Raw genomic sequence first — 20,914 nt, forward strand, 5'->3', positions numbered from 1 at the left:
CTAGCCCGAACCCTAACCCTAACCCTTCCCCGAAGCCTGACCCTCACCCGTCCCCTAATCCTAACCCGTACGCTGACACTAACCCGCGCCCTCACACGTCCGCTCCCCCTAAAGCGTTGTCGTACCCTCACCTGGACCCTAAACCGTCCCCGTCCCCTAACCCTAACCCTAGCCCGAACCCTAACCCTAACCCTTCCCCGAAGCCTGACCCTCACCCGTCCCCTAATCCTAACCTGTACGCTGACACTAACCCGCGCCCTCACACGTCTGCTCCCCCTAAAGCGTTGTCGTACCCTCACCTGGACCCTAAACCGTCCCCGTCCCCTAACCCTAACCCTAGCCCGAACCCTAACCCTAACCCTTCCCCGAAGCCTGACCCTCACCCGTCCCCTAATCCTAACCCGTACGCTGACACTAACCCGCGCCCTCACACGTCCGCTCCCCCTAAAGCGTTGTCGTACCCTCACCTGGACCCTAACCCGTCCCCGTCCCCTAACCCTAACCCTAGCCCGAAACCTAACCCTAACCGTTCCCCGAAGCCTGACCCTCACCCGTCCCCTAATCCTAACCCGTACGCTGACACTGACCCGCGCCCTCACACGTCCGCTCCCCCTAAAGAGTTGTCGTACCCTCACCTGGACCCTAAACCGTCCCCGTCCCCTAACCCTAACCCTAGCCCGAACCCTAACCCTAACCCTTCCCCGAAGCCTGACCCTCACCCGTCCCCTAATCCTAAACCGTACGCTGACACTAACCCGCGCCCTCACACGTCCGCTCCCCCTAAAGCGTTGTCGTACCCTCACCTGGACCCTAAACCGTCCCCGTCCCCTAACCCTAACCCTAGCCCGAACCCTAACCCTAACCCTTCCCCGAAGCCTGACCCTCACCCGTCCCCTAATCCTAACCCGTACGCTGACACTAACCCGCGCCCTCACACGTCCGCTCCCCCTAAAGCGTTGTCGTACCCTCACCTGGACCCTAAACCGTCCCCGTCCCCTAACCCTAACCCTAGCCCGAACCCTAACCCTAACCCTTCCCCGAAGCCTGACCCTCACCCGTCCCTTAATCCTAACCCGTACGCTGACACTAACCCGCGCCCTCACACGTCCGCTCCCCCTAAAGCGTTGTCGTACCCTCACCTGGACCCTAACCCGTCCCCGTCCCCTAACCCTAACCCTAGCCCGAAACCTAACCCTAACCCTTCCCCGAAGCCTGACTCTCACCCGTTCCCTAATCCTAACCCGTACGCTGACACTAACCCGCGCCCTCACACGTCCGCTCCCCCTAAAGCGTTGTCGTACCCTCACCTGGACCCTAAACCGTCCCCGTCCCCTAACCCTAACCCTAGCCCGAACCCTAACCCTAACCCTTCCAAGAAGCCTGACCATCACCCGTCCCCAATCCTAACCCGTAGGCTGACACTAACCCACGCCCTCACACGTCCGCTCCCCCTAAAGCGTTGTCGTACCCTCACCTGGACCCTAAACCGTCCCCGTCCCCTAACCCTAACCCTAGCCCGAACCCTAACCCTATCCCTTCCCCGAAGCCTGACCCTCACCCGTCCCCTAATCCTAACCCGTACGCTGACACTAACCCGCGCCCTCACACGTCCGCTCCCCCTAAAGCGTTGTCGTACCCTCACCTGGACCCTAAACCATCCCCGTCCCCTAACCCTAACCCTAGCCCGAACCCTAACCCTAACCCTTCCCCGAAGCCTGACCCTCACCCGTCCCCTAATCCTAACCCGTACGCTGACACTAACCCACGCCCTCACACGTCCGCTCCCCATAAAGCGTTGTCGTACCCTCACCAGGACCCTAAACCGTCCCCGTCCCCTAACCCTAACCCTAGCCCGAACCCTAACCCTAATCCTTCCCCAAAGCCTGACCCTCACCCGTCCCCTAATCCTAACCCGTACGCTGACACTAACCCGCGCCCTCACACGTCCGCTCCCCCTCAAGCGTTGTCGTACCCTCACCTGGACCCTAAACCGTCCCCGTCCCCTAACCCTAACCCTAGCCCGAACCCTAACCCTAACCCTTCCCCGAAGCCTGACCCTCACCCGTCCCCTAATCCTAACCCGTACGCTGACACTAACCCGCGCCCTCACACGTCCGCTCCCCCTAAAGCGTTGTCGTACCCTCACCTGGACCCTAAACCGTCCCCGTCCCCTAACCCTAACCCTAGCAGGAACCCTAAGCCTAACCCTTCCCCGAAGCCTGACCCTCACCCGTCCCCTAATCCTAACCCGTACGCTGACACTAACCCGCGCCCTCACACGTCCGCTCCCCCTAAAGCGTTGTCGTACCCTCACCTGGACCCTAAACCGTCCCCGTCCCCTAACCCTAACCCTAGCCCGAACCCTAACCCTAACACTTCCCGAAGCCTGACCCTCACCCGTCCCCTAATCCTAACCCGTACGCTTACACTAACCCGCGCCCTCACACGTCCGCTCCCCCTAAAGCGTTGTCGTACCCTCACCTGGACCCTAAACCGTCCCCGTCCCCTAACCCTAACCCTAGCCCGAACCCTAACCCTAACCCTTCCCCGAAGCCTGACACTCACCCGTCCCCTAATCCTAACCCGTACGCTTACACTAACCCGCGCCCTCACACGTCCGCTCCCCCTAAAGCGTTGTCGTACCCTCACCTGGACCCTAAACCGTCCCCGTCCCCTAACCCTAACCCTAGCCCGAACCCTAACCCTAACCCTTCCCCGAAGCCTGACCCTCACCCGTCCCCTAATCCTAACCCGTACGCTGACACTAACCCGCGCCCTCACACGTCCGCTCCCCCTAAAGCGTTGTCGTACCCTCACCTGGACCCTAAACCGTCCCCGTCCCCTAACCCTAACCCTAGCCCGAACCCTAACCCTAACCCTTCCCCGAAGCCTGACCCTCACCCGTCCCCTAATCCTAACCCGTACGCTGACACTAACCCGCGCCCTCACACGTCCGCTCCCCCTAAAGCGTTGTCGTACCCTCACCTGGACCCTAACCCGTCCCCGTCCCCTAAACCTAACCCTAGCCCGAACCCTAACCCTAACCCTTCCCGGAAGCCTGACCCTCAACCGTCCCCTAATCCTAACCCGTACGCTGACACTAACACGCGCCCTCACACGTCCGCTCCCCCTAAAGCGTTGTCGTACCCTCACCTGGACCCTAAACCGTCCCCGTCCCCTAACCCTAACCCTAGCCCGAACCCTAACCCTAACCCTTCCCCGAAGCCTGACCCTCACCCGTCCACTACTCCTAACCCGTACGCTGACACTAACCCGCGCCCTCACACGTCCGCTCCCCCTAAAGCGTTGTCGTACCCTCACCTGTACCCTAAACCGTCCCCGTCCCCTAACCCTAACCCTAGCCCGAACCCTAACCCTAACCCTTCCCCGAAGCCTGACCCTCACCCGTCCCCTAATCCTAACCCGTACGCTGACACTAACCCGCGCCCTCACACGTCCGCTCCCCCTAAAGCGTTGTCGTACCCTCACCTGGACCCTAACCCGTCCCCGTCCCCTAACCCTAACCCTAGCCCGAAACCTAACCCTAACACTTCCCCGAAGCCTGACCCTCACCCGTTCCCTAATCCTAACCCGTACGCTGACACTAACCCGCGCCCTCACACGTCCGCTCCCCCTAAAGCGTTGTCGTACCCTCACCTGGACCCTAAACCGTCCCCGTCCCCTAACCCTAACCCTAGCCCGAACCCTAGCCCTAACCCTTCCAAGAAGCCTGACTATCACCCGTCCCCAATCCTAACCCGTAGGCTGACACTAACCCACGCCCTCACACGTCCGCTCCCCCTAAAGAGTTGTCGTACCCTCACATGGACCCTAAACCGTCCCCGTCCCCTAACCCTAACCCTAGCCCGAACCCTAACCCTATCCCTTCCCCGAAGCCTGACCCTCACCCGTCCCCTAGTCCTAACCCGTACGCTGACACTAACCCGCGCCCTCACACGTCCGCTCCCCCTAAAGCGTTGTCGTACCCTCACCTGGACCCTAAACCGTCCCCGTCCCCTAACCCTAACCCTAGCCCGAACCCTAAACCTAACCCTTCCCCGAAGCCTGACCCTCACCCGTCCCATAATCCTAAGCCTTACGCTGACACTAACCCGCGCCCTCACACGTCCGCTCCCCCTAAAGCGTTGTCGTACCCTCACCTGGACCCTAAACCGTCCCCGTCCCCTAACCCTAACCCTAGCCCGAACCCTAACCCTAACCCTTCCCCGAAGCCTGACCCTCACCCGTCCCCAAATCGTAAGCCGTACCCTGACACTAACCCGCGCCCTCACACGTCCGCTCCCCCTAAAGCGTTGTCCTACCCTCACCTGGACCGTAACCCGTCCCCGTCCCCTAACCCTAACCCTAGCCCGAACCCTAACCCTAACCCTTCCCGGAAGCCTGACCCTCACCCGTCCCCTAATCCTAACCCGTACGCTGACACTAACCCGCGCCCTCACACGTCCGCTCCCCCTAAAGCGTTGTCGTACCCTCACCTGGACCCTAAACCGTCCCCGTCCCCTAACCCTAACCCTAGCCCGAACCCTAAGCCTAACCCTTCCCCGAAGCCTGACCCTCACCCGTCCCCTCATCCTAACCCATACGCTGACACTAACCCGCGCCCTCACACGTCCGCTCCCCCTAAATCGTTGTCGTACCCTCACCTGGACCCTAAACCGTCCCCGTCCCCTAACCCTAACCCTAGCCCGAACCCTAACCCTAACCCTTCCCCGAAGCCTGACCCTCACCCGTCCCCTAATCCTAACCCGTACGCTGACACTAACCCGCGCCCTCACACGTCCGCTCCCCCTCAAGCGTTGTCGTACCCTCACCTGGACCCTAAACCGTCCCCGTCCCCTAACCCTAACCCTAGCCCGAACCCTAACCCTAACCCTTCCCCGAAGCCTGACCCTCACCCGTCCCCTAATCCTAACCCGTACGCTGACACTAACCCGCGACCTCACACGTCCGCTCCCCCTAAAGCGTTGTCGTACCCTCACCTGGACCCTAAACCGTCCCCGTCCCCTAACCCTAACCTAGCCCGAACCCTAAACCTAACACTTCCCCGAAGCCTGACCCTCACCCGTCCCCTAATCCTAAGCCTTACGCTGACACTAACCCGCGCCCTCACACGTCCGCTCCCCCTAAAGCGTTGTCGTAACCTCACCTGGACCCTAAACCGTCCCCGTCCCCTAACCCTAACCCTAGCCCGAACCCTAACCCTAACCCTTCCCCGAAGCCTGACCCTCACCCGTCCCAAATCGTAAGCCGTACGCTGACACTAACCCGCGCCCTCACACGTCCGCTCCCCTAAAGCGTTGTCCTACCCTCACCTGGACCGTAACCCGTCCCCGTGCCCTAACCCTAACCCTAGCCCGAACCCTAACCCTAACCCTTCCCCGAAGCCTGACCCTCACCCGTCCCCTAATCCTAACCCGTACGCTGACACTAACCCGCGCCCTCACACGTCCGCTCCCCCTAAAGCGTTGTCGTACCCTCACCTGGACCCTAAACCGTCCCCGTCCCCTAACCCTAACCCTAGCCCGAACCCTAACCCTAACCCTTCCCCGAAGCCTGACCCTCACCCGTCCCCTAATCCTAACCCGTACGCTTACACTAACCCGCGCCCTCACACGTCCGCTCCCCCTAAAGCGTTGTCGTACCCTCACCTGGACCCTAAACCGTCCCCGTCCCCTAACCCTAACCCTAGCCCGAACCCTAACCCTAACCCTTCCCCGAAGCCTGACACTCACCCGTCCCCTAATCCTAACCCGTACGCTGACACTAACCCGCGCCCTCACACGTCCGCTCCCCCTAAAGCGTTGTCGTACCCTCACCTGTACCCTAAACCGTCCCCGTCCCCTAACCCTAACCCTAGCCCGAACCCTAACCCTAACCCTTCCCCGAAGCCTGACCCTCACCCGTCCCCTAATCCTAACCCGTACGCTGACACTAACCCGCGCCCTCACACGTCCGCTCCCCCTAAAGCGTTGTCGTACCCTCACCTGGACCCTAACCCGTCCCCGTCCCCTAACCCTAACCCTAGCCCGAAATCTAACCCTAACCCTTCCCCGAAGCCTGACCCTCACCCGTCCCCTAATCCTAACCCGTACGCTGACACTAACCCGCGCCCTCACACGTCCGCTCCCCCTCAAGCGTTGTCGTACCCTCACCTGGACCCTAAACCGTCCCCGTCCCCTAACCCTAACCCTAGCCCGAACCCTAACCCTAACCCTTCCCCGAAGCCTGACCCTCACCCGTCCCCTAATCCTAACCCGTACGCTGACACTAACCCGCGCCCTCACACGTCCGCTCCCCCTAAAGCGTTGTCGTACCCTCACCTGGACCCTAAACCGTCCCCGTCCCCTAACCCTAACCCTAGCCCGAACCCTAAGCCTAACCCTTCCCCGAAGCCTGACCCTCACCCGTCCCCTAATCCTAACCCGTACGCTGACACTAACCCGCGCCCTCACACGTCCGCTCCCCCTAAAGCGTTGTCGTACCCTCACCTGGACCCTAAACCGTCCCCGTCCCCTAACCCTAACCCTAGCCCGAACCCTAAACCTGACCCTTCCCCGAAGCCTGACCCTCACCCGTCCCCTAATCCTAAGCCTTACGCTGACACTAACCCGCGCCCTCACACGTCCGCTCCCCCTAAAGCGTTGTCGTACCCTCACCTGGACCCTAAACCGTCCCCGTCCCCTAACCCTAACCCTAGCCCGAACCCTAACCCTAACCCTTCCCCGAAGCCTGACCCTCACCCGTCCCCAAATCGTAAGCCGTACGCTGACACTAACCCGCGCCCTCACACGTCCGCTCCCCCTAAAGCGTTGTCCTACCCTCACCTGGACCGTAACCCGTCCCCGTGCCCTAACCCTAACCCTAGCCCGAACCCTAACCCTAACCCTTCCCGGAAGCCTGACCCTCACCCGTCCCCTAATCCTAACCCGTACGCTGACACTAACCCGCGCCCTCACACGTCCGCTCCCCCTAAAGCGTTGTCGTACCCTCACCTGGACCCTAAACCGTCCCCGTCCCCTAACCCTAACCCTAGCCCGAACCCTAACCCTAACCCTTCCCCGAAGCCTGACCCTCACCCGTCCCCTAATCCTAACCCGTACGCTTACACTAACCCGCGCCCTCACACGTCCGCTCCCCCTAAAGCGATGTCGTACCCTCACCTGGACCCTAAACCGTCCCCGTCCCCTAACCCTAACCCTAGCCCGAACCCTAACCCTAACCCTTCCCCGAAGCCTGACACTCACCCGTCCCCTAATCCTAACCCGTACGCTGACACTAACCCGCGCCCTCACACGTCCGCTCCCCCTAAAGCGTTGTCGTACCCTCACCTGTACCCTAAACCGTCCCCGTCCCCTAACCCTAACCCTAGCCCGAACCCTAACCCTAACCCTTCCCCGAAGCCTGACCCTCACCCGTCCCCTAATCCTAACCCGTACGCTGACACTAACCCGCGCCCTCACACGTCCGCTCCCCCTAAAGCGTTGTCGTACCCTCACCTGTACCCTAAACCGTCCCCGTCCCCTAACCCTAACCCTAGCCCGAACCCTAACCCTAACCCTTCCCCGAAGCCTGACCCTCACCCGTCCCCTAATCCTAACCCGTACGCTGACACTAACCCGCGCCCTCACACGTCCGCTCCCCCTAAAGCGTTGTCGTACCCTCACCTGGACCCTAACCCGTCCCCGTCCCCTAACCCTAACCCTAGCCCGAAACCTAACCCTAACACTTCCCCGAAGCCTGACCCTCACCCGTTCCCTAATCCTAACCCGTACGCTGACACTAACCCGCGCCCTCACACGTCCGCTCCCCCTAAAGCGTTGTCGTACCCTCACCTGGACCCTAAACCGTCCCCGTCCCCTAACCCTAACCCTAGCCCGAACCCTAGCCCTAACCCTTCCAAGAAGCCTGACTATCACCCGTCCCCAATCCTAACCCGTAGGCTGACACTAACCCACGCCCTCACACGTCCGCTCCCCCTAAAGAGTTGTCGTACCCTCACATGGACCCTAAACCGTCCCCGTCCCCTAACCCTAACCCTAGCCCGAACCCTAACCCTATCCCTTCCCCGAAGCCTGACCCTCACCCGTCCCCTAGTCCTAACCCGTACGCTGACACTAACCCGCGCCCTCACACGTCCGCTCCCCCTAAAGCGTTGTCGTACCCTCACCTGGACCCTAAACCGTCCCCGTCCCCTAACCCTAACCCTAGCCCGAACCCTAAACCTAACCCTTCCCCGAAGCCTGACCCTCACCCGTCCCATAATCCTAAGCCTTACGCTGACACTAACCCGCGCCCTCACACGTCCGCTCCCCCTAAAGCGTTGTCGTACCCTCACCTGGACCCTAAACCGTCCCCGTCCCCTAACCCTAACCCTAGCCCGAACCCTAACCCTAACCCTTCCCCGAAGCCTGACCCTCACCCGTCCCCAAATCGTAAGCCGTACCCTGACACTAACCCGCGCCCTCACACGTCCGCTCCCCCTAAAGCGTTGTCCTACCCTCACCTGGACCGTAACCCGTCCCCGTCCCCTAACCCTAACCCTAGCCCGAACCCTAACCCTAACCCTTCCCGGAAGCCTGACCCTCACCCGTCCCCTAATCCTAACCCGTACGCTGACACTAACCCGCGCCCTCACACGTCCGCTCCCCCTAAAGCGTTGTCGTACCCTCACCTGGACCCTAAACCGTCCCCGTCCCCTAACCCTAACCCTAGCCCGAACCCTAAGCCTAACCCTTCCCCGAAGCCTGACCCTCACCCGTCCCCTCATCCTAACCCATACGCTGACACTAACCCGCGCCCTCACACGTCCGCTCCCCCTAAATCGTTGTCGTACCCTCACCTGGACCCTAAACCGTCCCCGTCCCCTAACCCTAACCCTAGCCCGAACCCTAACCCTAACCCTTCCCCGAAGCCTGACCCTCACCCGTCCCCTAATCCTAACCCGTACGCTGACACTAACCCGCGCCCTCACACGTCCGCTCCCCCTCAAGCGTTGTCGTACCCTCACCTGGACCCTAAACCGTCCCCGTCCCCTAACCCTAACCCTAGCCCGAACCCTAACCCTAACCCTTCCCCGAAGCCTGACCCTCACCCGTCCCCTAATCCTAACCCGTACGCTGACACTAACCCGCGACCTCACACGTCCGCTCCCCCTAAAGCGTTGTCGTACCCTCACCTGGACCCTAAACCGTCCCCGTCCCCTAACCCTAACCCTAGCCCGAACCCTAAACCTAACCCTTCCCCGAAGCCTGACCCTCACCCGTCCCCTAATCCTAAGCCTTACGCTGACACTAACCCGCGCCCTCACACGTCCGCTCCCCCTAAAGCGTTGTCGTAACCTCACCTGGACCCTAAACCGTCCCCGTCCCCTAACCCTAACCCTAGCCCGAACCCTAACCCTAACCCTTCCCCGAAGCCTGACCCTCACCCGTCCCCAAATCGTAAGCCGTACGCTGACACTAACCCGCGCCCTCACACGTCCGCTCCCCCTAAAGCGTTGTCCTACCCTCACCTGGACCGTAACCCGTCCCCGTGCCCTAACCCTAACCCTAGCCCGAACCCTAACCCTAACCCTTCCCGGAAGCCTGACCCTCACCCGTCCCCTAATCATAACCCGTACGCTGACACTAACCCGCGCCCTCACACGTCCGCTCCCCCTAAAGCGTTGTCGTACCCTCACCTGGACCCTAAACCGTCCCCGTCCCCTAACCCTAACCCTAGCCCGAACCCTAACCCTAACCCTTCCCCGAAGCCTGACCCTCACCCGTCCCCTAATCCTAACCCGTACGCTTACACTAACCCGCGCCCTCACACGTCCGCTCCCCCTAAAGCGTTGTCGTACCCTCACCTGGACCCTAAACCGTCCCCGTCCCCTAACCCTAACCCTAGCCCGAACCCTAACCCTAACCCTTCCCCGAAGCCTGACACTCACCCGTCCCCTAATCCTAACCCGTACGCTGACACTAACCCGCGCCCTCACACGTCCGCTCCCCCTAAAGCGTTGTCGTACCCTCACCTGTACCCTAAACCGTCCCCGTCCCCTAACCCTAACCCTAGCCCGAACCCTAACCCTAACCCTTCCCCGAAGCCTGACCCTCACCCGTCCCCTAATCCTAACCCGTACGCTGACACTAACCCGCGCCCTCACACGTCCGCTCCCCCTAAAGCGTTGTCGTACCCTCACCTGGACCCTAACCCGTCCCCGTCCCCTAACCCTAACCCTAGCCCGAAATCTAACCCTAACCCTTCCCCGAAGCCTGACCCTCACCCGTCCCCTAATCCTAACCCGTACGCTGACACTAACCCGCGCCCTCACACGTCCGCTCCCCCTCAAGCGTTGTCGTACCCTCACCTGGACCCTAAACCGTCCCCGTCCCCTAACCCTAACCCTAGCCCGAACCCTAACCCTAACCCTTCCCCGAAGCCTGACCCTCACCCGTCCCCTAATCCTAACCCGTACGCTGACACTAACCCGCGCCCTCACACGTCCGCTCCCCCTAAAGCGTTGTCGTACCCTCACCTGGACCCTAAACCGTCCCCGTCCCCTAACCCTAACCCTAGCCCGAACCCTAACCCTAACCCTTCCCCGAAGCCTGACCCTCACCCGTCCCCTAATCCTAACCCGTACGCTGACACTAACCCGCGCCCTCACACGTCCGCTCCCCCTAAAGCGTTGTCGTACCCTCACCTGGACCCTAAACCGTCCCCGTCCCCTAACCCTAACCCTAGCCCGAACCCTAAACCTGACCCTTCCCCGAAGCCTGACCCTCACCCGTCCCCTAATCCTAAGCCTTACGCTGACACTAACCCGCGCCCTCACACGTCCGCTCCCCCTAAAGCGTTGTCGTACCCTCACCTGGACCCTAAACCGTCCCCGTCCCCTAACCCTAACCCTAGCCCGAACCCTAACCCTAACCCTTCCCCGAAGCCTGACCCTCACCCGTCCCCAAATCGTAAGCCGTACGCTGACACTAACCCGCGCCCTCACACGTCCGCTCCCCCTAAAGCGTTGTCCTACCCTCACCTGGACCGTAACCCGTCCCCGTGCCCTAACCCTAACCCTAGCCCGAACCCTAACCCTAACCCTTCCCGGAAGCCTGACCCTCACCCGTCCCCTAATCCTAACCCGTACGCTGACACTAACCCGCGCCCTCACACGTCCGCTCCCCCTAAAGCGTTGTCGTACCCTCACCTGGACCCTAAACCGTCCCCGTCCCCTAACCCTAACCCTAGCCCGAACCCTAACCCTAACCCTTCCCCGAAGCCTGACCCTCACCCGTCCCCTAATCCTAACCCGTACGCTTACACTAACCCGCGCCCTCACACGTCCGCTCCCCCTAAAGCGATGTCGTACCCTCACCTGGACCCTAAACCGTCCCCGTCCCCTAACCCTAACCCTAGCCCGAACCCTAACCCTAACCCTTCCCCGAAGCCTGACACTCACCCGTCCCCTAATCCTAACCCGTACGCTGACACTAACCCGCGCCCTCACACGTCCGCTCCCCCTAAAGCGTTGTCGTACCCTCACCTGTACCCTAAACCGCCCCCGTCCCCTAACCCTAACCCTAGCCCGAACCCTAACCCTAACCCTTCCCCGAAGCCTGACCCTCACCCGTCCCCTAATCCTAACCCGTACGCTGACACTAACCCGCGCCCTCACACGTCCGCTCCCCCTAAAGCGTTGTCGTACCCTCACCTGGACCCTAACCCGTCCCCGTCCCCTAACCCTAACCCTAGCCCGAAACCTAACCCTAACCCTTCCCCGAAGCCTGACCCTCACCCGTCCCCTAATCCTAACCCGTACGCTGACACTAACCCGCGCCCTCACACGTCCGCTCCCCCTAAAGAGTTGTCGTACCCTCACCTGGACCCTAAACCGTCCCCGTCCCCTAACCCTAACCCTAGCCCGAACCCTAACCCTAACCCTTCCCCGAAGCCTGACCCTCACCCGTCCCCTAATCCTAACCCGTACGCTTACACTAACCCGCGCCCTCACACGTCCGCTCCCCCTAAAGCGATGTCGTACCCTCACCTGGACCCTAAACCGTCCCCGTCCCCTAACCCTAACCCTAGCCCGAACCCTAACCCTAACCCTTCCCCGAAGCCTGACACTCACCCGTCCCCTAATCCTAACCCGTACGCTGACACTAACCCGCGCCCTCACACGTCCGCTCCCCCTAAAGCGTTGTCGTACCCTCACCTGTACCCTAAACCGTCCCCGTCCCCTAACCCTAACCCTAGCCCGAACCCTAACCCTAACCCTTCCCCGAAGCCTGACCCTCACCCGTCCCCTAATCCTAACCCGTACGCTGACACTAACCCGCGCCCTCACACGTCCGCTCCCCCTAAAGCGTTGTCGTACCCTCACCTGGACCCTAACCCGTCCCCGTCCCCTAACCCTAACCCTAGCCCGAAACCTAACCCTAACCCTTCCCCGAAGCCTGACCCTCACCCGTCCCCTAATCCTAACCCGTACGCTGACACTAACCCGCGCCCTCACACGTCCGCTCCCCCTAAAGAGTTGTCGTACCCTCACCTGGACCCTAAACCGTCCCCGTCCCCTAACCCTAACCCTAGCCCGAACCCTAAGCCTAACCCTTCCCCGAAGCCTGACCCTCACCCGTCCCCTAATCCTAACCCGTAGGCTGACACTAACCCGCGCCCTCACACGTCCGCTCCCCCTAAAGAGTTGTCGTACCCTCACCTGGACCCTAAACCGTCCCCGTCCCCTAACCCTAACCCTAGCCCGAACCCTAAGCCTAACCCTTCCCCGAAGCCTGACCCTCACCCGTCCCCTAATCCTAACCCGTACGCTTACACTAACCCGCGCCCTCACACGTCCGCTCCCCCTAAAGCGTTGTCGTACCCTCACCTGGACCCTAAACCGTCCCCGTCCCCTAACCCTAACCCTAGCCCGAACCCTAACCCTAACCCTTCCCCGAAGCCTGACACTCACCCGTCCCCTAATCCTAACCCGTACGCTGACACTAACCCGCGCCCTCACACGTCCGCTCCCCCTAAAGCGTTGTCGTACCCTCACCTGTACCCTAAACCGTCCCCGTCCCCTAACCCTAACCCTAGCCCGAACCCTAACCCTAACCCTTCCCCGAAGCCTGACCCTCACCCGTCCCCTAATCCTAACCCGTACGCTGACACTAACCCGCGCCCTCACACGTCCGCTCCCCCTAAAGCGTTGTCGTACCCTCACCTGGACCCTAACCCGTCCCCGTCCCCTAACCCTAACCCTAGCCCGAAACCTAACCCTAACCCTTCCCCGAAGCCTGACCCTCACCCGTCCCCTAATCCTAACCCGTACGCTGACACTAACCCGCGCCCTCACACGTCCGCTCCCCCTAAAGAGTTGTCGTACCCTCACCTGGACCCTAAACCGTCCCCGTCCCCTAACCCTAACCCTAGCCCGAACCCTAAGCCTAACCCTTCCCCGAAGCCTGACCCTCACCCGTCCCCTAATCCTAACCCGTAGGCTGACACTAACCCACGCCCTCACACGTCCGCTCCCCCTAAAGCGTTGTTGTACCCTCACCTGGACCCTAAACCGTCCCCGTCCCCTAACCCTAACCCTAGCCCGAACCCTAACCCTAACCCTTCCCCGAAGCCTGACCCTCACCCGTCCCCTAATCCTAACCCGTACGCTGACACTAACCCGCGCCCTCACACGTCCGCTCCCCCTAAAGCGTTGTCGTACCCTCACCTGGACCCTAACCCGTCCCCGTCCTCTAACCCTAACCCTAGCCCGAAACCTAACCCTAACACTTCCCCGAAGCCTGACCCTCACCCGTTCCCTAATCCTAACCCGTACGCTGACACTAACCCGCGCCCTCACACGTCCGCTCCCCCTAAAGCGTTGTCGTACCCTCACCTGGACCCTAAACCATCCCCGTCCCCTAACCCTAACCCTAGCCCGAACCCTAACCCTAACCCTTCCAAGAAGCCTGACCATCACCCGTCCCCAATCCTAACCCGTAGGCTGACACTAACCCACGCCCTCACACGTCCACTCCCCCTAAAGCGTTGTCGTACCCTCACATGGACCCTAAACCGTCCCCGTCCCATAACCCTAACCCTAGCCCGAACCCTAACCCTATCCCTTCCCCGAAGCCTGACCCTCACCCGTCCCCTACTCCTAACCCGTACGCTGACACTAACCCGCGCCCTCACACGTCCGCTCACCCTAAAGCGTTGTCGTACCCTCACCTGGACCCTAAACCGTCCCCGTCCCCTAACCCTAACCCTAGCCCGAACCCTAACCCTAACGCTTCCCCGAAGCCTGACCCTCACCCGTCCCCTAATCCTAACCCGTACGCTGACACTAACCCGCGCCCTCACACGTCCGCTCCCCCTAAAGCGTTGTCGTACCCTCACCTGGACCCTAAACCGTCCCCGTCCCCTAACCCTAACCCTAGCCCGAACCCTAACCCTAACCCTTCCCCGAAGCCTGACCCTCACCCGTCCCCAAATCGTAAGCCATACCCTGACACTAACCCGCGCCCTCACACGTCCGCTCCCCCTAAAGCGTTGTCCTACCCTCACCTGGACCGTAACCCCTCCCCGTCCCCTAACCCTAACCCTCGCCCGAACCCTAACCCTAACCCTTCCCGGAAGCCTGACCCTCACCCGTCCCCTAATCCTAACCCGTACGCTGACAGTAACCCGCGCCCTCACACGTCCGCTCCCCCAAAGCGTTGTCGTACCCTCACCTGGACCCTAAACCGTCCCCGTCCCCTAACCCTAACCCTAGCCCGAACCCTAACCCTAACCCTTCCCCGAAGCCTGACACTCACCCGTCCCCTAATCCTAACCCGTACGCTTACACTAACCCGCGCCCTCACACGTCCGCTCCCCCTAAAGCGTTGTCGTACCCTCACCTGGACCCTAAACCGTCCCCGTCCCCTAACCCTAACCCTAGCCCGAACCCTAACCCTAACCCTTCCCCGAAGCCTGACCCTCACCCGTCCCCTAATCCTAACCCGTACGCTGACACTAACCCGCGCCCTCACACGTCCGCTCCCCCTAAAGCGTTGTCGTACCCTCACCTGGACCCTAAACCGTCCCCGTCCCCTAACCCTAACCCTAGCCCGAACCCTAACCCTAACCCTTCCCCGAAGCCTGACCCTCACCCGTCCCCTAATCCTAACCCGTACGCTGACACTAACCCGCGCCCTCACACGTCCGCTCCCCCTAAAGCGTTGTCGTACCCTCACCTGGACCCTAACCCGTCCCCGTCCCCTAACCCTAACCCTAGCCCGAAACCTAACCCTAACCCTTCCCCGAAGCCTGACCCTCACCCGTCCCCTCATCCTAACCCGTACGCTGACACTAACCCGCGCCCTCACACGTCCGCTCCCCCTAAAGCGTTGTCGTACCCTCACCTGGACCCTAAACCGTCCCCGTCCCCTAACCCTAACCCTAGCCCGAACCCTAACCCTAACCCTTCCCCGAAGCCTGACCCTCACCCGTCCCCTAATCCTAACCCGTACGCTGACACTAACCCGCGCCCTCACACGTCCGCTCCCCCTAAAGCGTTGTCGTACCCTCACCTGGACCCTAAACCGTCCCCGTCCCCTAACCCTAACCCTAGCCCGAACCCTAACCCTAACCCTTCCCCGAAGCCTGACCCTCACCCGTCCCCTAATCCTAACCCGTACGCTGACACTAACCCGCGCCCTCACACGTCCGCTCCCCCTAAAGCGTTGTCCTACCCTCACCTGGACCCTAAACCGTCCCCGTCCCCTAACCCTAACCCTAGCCCGAACCCTAACCCTAACCCTTCCCCGAAGCCTGACCCTCACCCGTCCCCTAATCCTAAGCCTTACGCTGACACTAACCCGCGCCCTCACACGTCCGCTCCCCCTAAAGCGTTGTCGTACCCTCACCTGGACCCTAAACCGTCCCCATCCCCTAACCCTAACCGTAGCCCGAACCCTAACCCTAACCCTTCCCCGAAGCCTGACCCTCACCCGTCCCCAAATCGTAAGCCGTACGCTGACACTAACCCGCGCCCTCACACGTCCGCTCCCCCTAAAGCGTTGTCGTACCCTCACCTGGACCCTAAACCGTCCCCGTCCCCTAAGCCTAACCGTAGCCCGAACCCTAACCCTAACCCTTCCCCGAAGCCTGAACCTCACCCGTCCCCTAATCCTAACCCGTACGCTGACACTAACCCGCGCCCTCACACGTCCGCTCCCCCTAAAGCGTTGTCGTACCCTCACCTGGACCCTAAACCGTCCCCGTCCCCTAACCCTAACCCTAGCCCGAACCCTAACCCTATCCCTTCCCCGAAGCCTGACCCTCAACCGTCCCCTAATCCTAACCCGTACGCTGACACTAACCCGCGCCCTCACACGTCCGCTCCCCCTAAAGCGTTGTCGTACCCTCACCTGGACCCTAAACCGTCCCCGTCCCCTAACCCTAACCCTAGCCCGAACCCTAACCCTAACCCTTCCCCGAAGCCTGACTCTCACCCGTCCCCTAATCCTAACCCGTACGCTGACACTAACCCGCGCCCTCACACGTCCGCTCCCCCTAAGGCGTTGTCGTACCCTCACCTGGACCCTAAACCGTCCCCGTCCCCTAAACCTAACCCTAGCCCGAACCCTAAGCCTAACACTTCCCCGAAGCCTGACCCTCACCCGTCCCCTCATCCTAACCCGTACGCTGACACTAACCCGCGCCCTCACACGTCCGCTCCCCCTCAAGCGTTGTCGTACCCTCACCTGGACCCTAAACCGTCCCCGTCCCCTAACCCTAACCCTAGCCCGAACCCTAACCCTAACCCTTCCCCGAAGCCTGACCCTCACCCGTCCCCTAATCCTAACCCGTACGCTGACACTAACCCGCGCCCTCACACGTCCGCTCCCCCTAAAGCGTTGTCGTACCCTCACCTGGACCCTAAACCGTCCCCGTCCCCTAACCCTAACCCTAGCCCGAACCCTAACCCTAACCCTTCCCCGAAGCCTGACCCTCACCCGTCCCCTAATCCTAACCCGTACGCTGACACTAACCCGCGCCCTCACACGTCCGCTCCCCCTAAAGCGTTGTCCTACCCTCACCTGGACCCTAAACCGTCCCCGTCCCCTAACCCTAACCCTAGCCCGAACCCTAACCCTAACCCTTCCCCGAAGCCTGACCCTCACCCGTCCCCTAATCCTAAGCCTTACGCTGACACTAACCCGCGCCCTCACACGTCCGCTCCCCCTAAAGCGTTGTCGTACCCTCACCTGGACCCTAAACCGTCCCCATCCCCTAACCCTAACCGTAGCCCGAACCCTAACCCTAACCCTTCCCCGAAGCCTGACCCTCACCCGTCCCCAAATCGTAAGCCGTACGCTGACACTAACCCGCGCCCACACACGTCCGCTCCCCCTAAAGCGTTGTCGTACCCTCACCTGGACCCTAAATCGTCCCCGTCCCCTAACCCTAACCCTAGCCCGAACCCTAACCCTAACCCTTCCCCGAAGCCTGACCCTCACCCGTCCCCTAATCCTAACCCGTACGCTTACACTAACCCGCGCCCTCACACGTCCGCTCCCCCTAAAGCGTTGTCGTACCCTCACCTGGACCCTAAACCGTCCCCGTCCCCTAACCCTAACCCTAGCCCGAACCCTAACCCTAACCCTTCCCCGAAGCCTGACCCTCACCCGTCCCCTAATCCTAACCCGTACGCTGACACTAACCCGCGCCCTCACACGTCCGCTCCCCCTAAAGCGTTGTCGTACCCTCACCTGGACCCTAAACCGTCCCCGTCCCCTAACCCTAACCCTAGCCCGAACCCTAACCCTAACCCTTCCCCGAAGCCTGACACTCACCCGTCCCCTAATCCTAACCCGTACGCTGACACTAACCCGCGCCCTCACACGTCCGCTCCCCCTAAAGCGTTGTCGTACCCTCAGCTGGACCCTAACCCGTCCCCGTCCCCTAACCCTAACCCTAGCCCGAAACCTAACCCTAACCTTTCCCCGAAGCCTGACCCTCACCCGTCCCCTAATCCTAACCCGTACGCTGACACTAACCTGCGCCCTCACACGTCCGCTCCCCCTAAAGCGTTGTCGTATCCTCACCTGGACCCTAAACCATCCCCGTCCCCTAACCCTAACCCTAGCCCGAACCCTAACCCTAACCCTTCCCCGAAGCCTGACCCTCACCCGTCCCCTAATCCTAACCCGTACGCTGACACTAACCCGCGCCCTCACACGTCCGCTCCCCCTAAAGCGTTGTCGTACCCTCACCAGGACCCTAAACCGTCCCCGTCCCCTAACCCTAACCCTAGCCCGAACCCTAACCCTTCCCCGAAGCCTGACCCTCACCCGTCCCCTAATCGTAACCCGTACGCTGACACTAACCCGCGCCCTCACACGTCCGCTCCCCCTAAAGCGTTGTCGTACCCTCACCTGGACCCTAAACCGTCCCCGTCCCCTAACCCTAACCCTAGCCCGAACCCTAACCCTAACCCTTCCCCGAAGCCTGACACTCACCCGTCCCCAAATCGTAAGCCGTACGCTGACACTAACCCGCGCCCTCACACGTCCGCTCCCCCTAAAGCGTTGTCCTACCCTCACCTGGACCGTAACCCGTCCCCGTCCCCTAACCCTAACCCTAGCCCGAACCCTAACCCTAACCCTTCCCGGAAGCCTGACCCTCACCCGTCCCCTAATCCTAACCCGTACGCTGACACTAACACGCGCCCTCACACGTCCGCTCCCCCTAAAGCGTTGTCGTACCCTCACCTGGACCCTAAACCGTCCCCGTCCCCTAACCCTAACCCTAGCCCGAACCCTAACCCTAACCCTTCCCCGAAGCCTGACCCTCAACCGTCCCCTAATCCTAACCCGTACGCTTACACTAACCCGCGCCCTCACACGTCCGCTCCCCCTAAAGCGTTGTCGTACCCTCACCTGGACCCTAAACCGTCCCCGTCCCCTAACCCTAACCCTAGCCAGAACCCTAACCCTAACCCTTCCCCGAAGCCTGACCCTCACCCGTCCCCTAATCCTAACCCGTACGCTTACACTAACCCGCGCCCTCACACGTCCGCTCCCCCTAAAGCGTTGTCGTACCCTCACCTGGACCCTAAACTGTCCCCGTCCCCTAACCCTAACCCTAGCCCGAACCCTAACCCTAACCCTTCCCCGAAGCCTGACCCTCACCCGTCCCCTAATCCTAACCCGTACGCTGACACTAACCCACGCCCTCACACGTCCGCTCCCCCTAAAGCGATGTCGTACCCTCACCTGGACCCTAAACCGTCCCCGTCCCCTAACCCTAACCCTAGCCCGAACCCTAACCCTAACCCTTCCCCGAAGCCTGACCCTCACCCGTCCCCTAATCCTAACCCGTACGCTGACACTAACCCGCGCCCTCACACGTCCACTCCCCCTAAAGCGTTGTCGTACCCTCACCTGGACCCTAAACCGTCCCCGTCCCCTAACCCTAACCCTAGCCCGAACCCTAACCCTAACCCTTCCCCGAAGCCTGACCCTCACCCGTCCCCTAATCCTAACCCGTACGCTGACACTAACCCGCGCCCTCACACGTCTGCTCCCCCTAAAGCGTTGTCGTACCCTCACCTGGACCCTAAACCGTCCCCGTCCCCTAACCCTAACCCTAGCCCGAACCCTAACCCTAACCCTTCCCCGAAGCCTGACCCTCACCCGTCCCCTAATCCTAACCCGTACGCTGACACTAACCCGCGCCCTCACACGTCCGCTCCCCCTAAAGCGTTGTCGTACCCTCACCTGGACCCTAACCCGTCCCCGTCCCCTAACCCTAACCCTAGCCCGAAACCTAACCCTAACCCTTCCCCGAAGCCTGACCCTCACCCGTCCCCTAATCCTAACCCGTACGCTGACACTAACCCGCGCCCTCACACGTCCGCTCCCCCTAAAGCGTTGTCGTACCCTCACCTGGACCCTAAACCGTCCCCGTCCCCTAACCCTAACCCTAGCCCGAACCCTAACCCTAACCCTTCCCCGAAGCCTGACACTCACCCGTCCCCTAATCCTAACCCGTACGCTTACACTAACCCGCGCCCTCACACGTCCGCTCCCCCTAAAGCGTTGTCGTACCCTCACCTGGACCCTAAACCGTCCCCGTCCCCTAACCCTAACCCTAGCCCGAACCCTAACCCTAACCCTTCCCCGAAGCCTGACCCTCACCCGTCCCCTAATCCTAACCCGTACGCTGACACTAACCCGCGCCCTCACACGTCCGCTCCCCCTAAAGCGTTGTCGTACCCTCACCTGGACCCTAAACCGTCCCCGTCCCCTAACCCTAACCCTAGCCCGAACCCTAACCCTAACCCTTCCCCGAAGCCTGACCCTCACCCGTCCCTTAATCCTAACCCGTACGCTGACACTAACCCGCGCCCTCACACGTCCGCTCCCCCTAAAGCGTTGTCGTACCCTCACCTGGACCCTAACCCGTCCCCATCCCCTAACCCTAACCCTAGCCCGAAACCTAACCCTAACCCTTCCCCGAAGCCTGACTCTCACCCGTTCCCTAATCCTAACCCGTACGCTGACACTAACCCGCGCCCTCACACGTCCGCTCCCCCTAAAGCGTTGTCGTACCCTCACCTGGACCCTAAACCGTCCCCGTCCCCTAACCCTAACCCTAGCCCGAACCCTAACCCTAACCCTTCCCCGAAGCCTGACCCTCACCCGTCCCCTAATCCTAACCCGTACGCTGACACTAACCCGCGCCCTCACACGTCCGCTCCCCCTAAAGCGTTGTCGTACCCTCACCTGGACCCTAAACCGTCCCCGTCCCCTAACCCTAACCCTAGCCCGAACCCTAAGCCTAACCCTTCCCCGAAGCCTGACCCTCACCCGTCCCCTAATCCTAACCCGTACGCTGACACTAACCCGCGCCCTCACAC

Source organism: Pseudorca crassidens, chromosome Y (genome assembly GCF_039906515.1).
Source record: "Pseudorca crassidens isolate mPseCra1 chromosome Y, mPseCra1.hap1, whole genome shotgun sequence".
Taxonomy (NCBI): Eukaryota; Metazoa; Chordata; class Mammalia; order Artiodactyla; family Delphinidae; genus Pseudorca; species Pseudorca crassidens.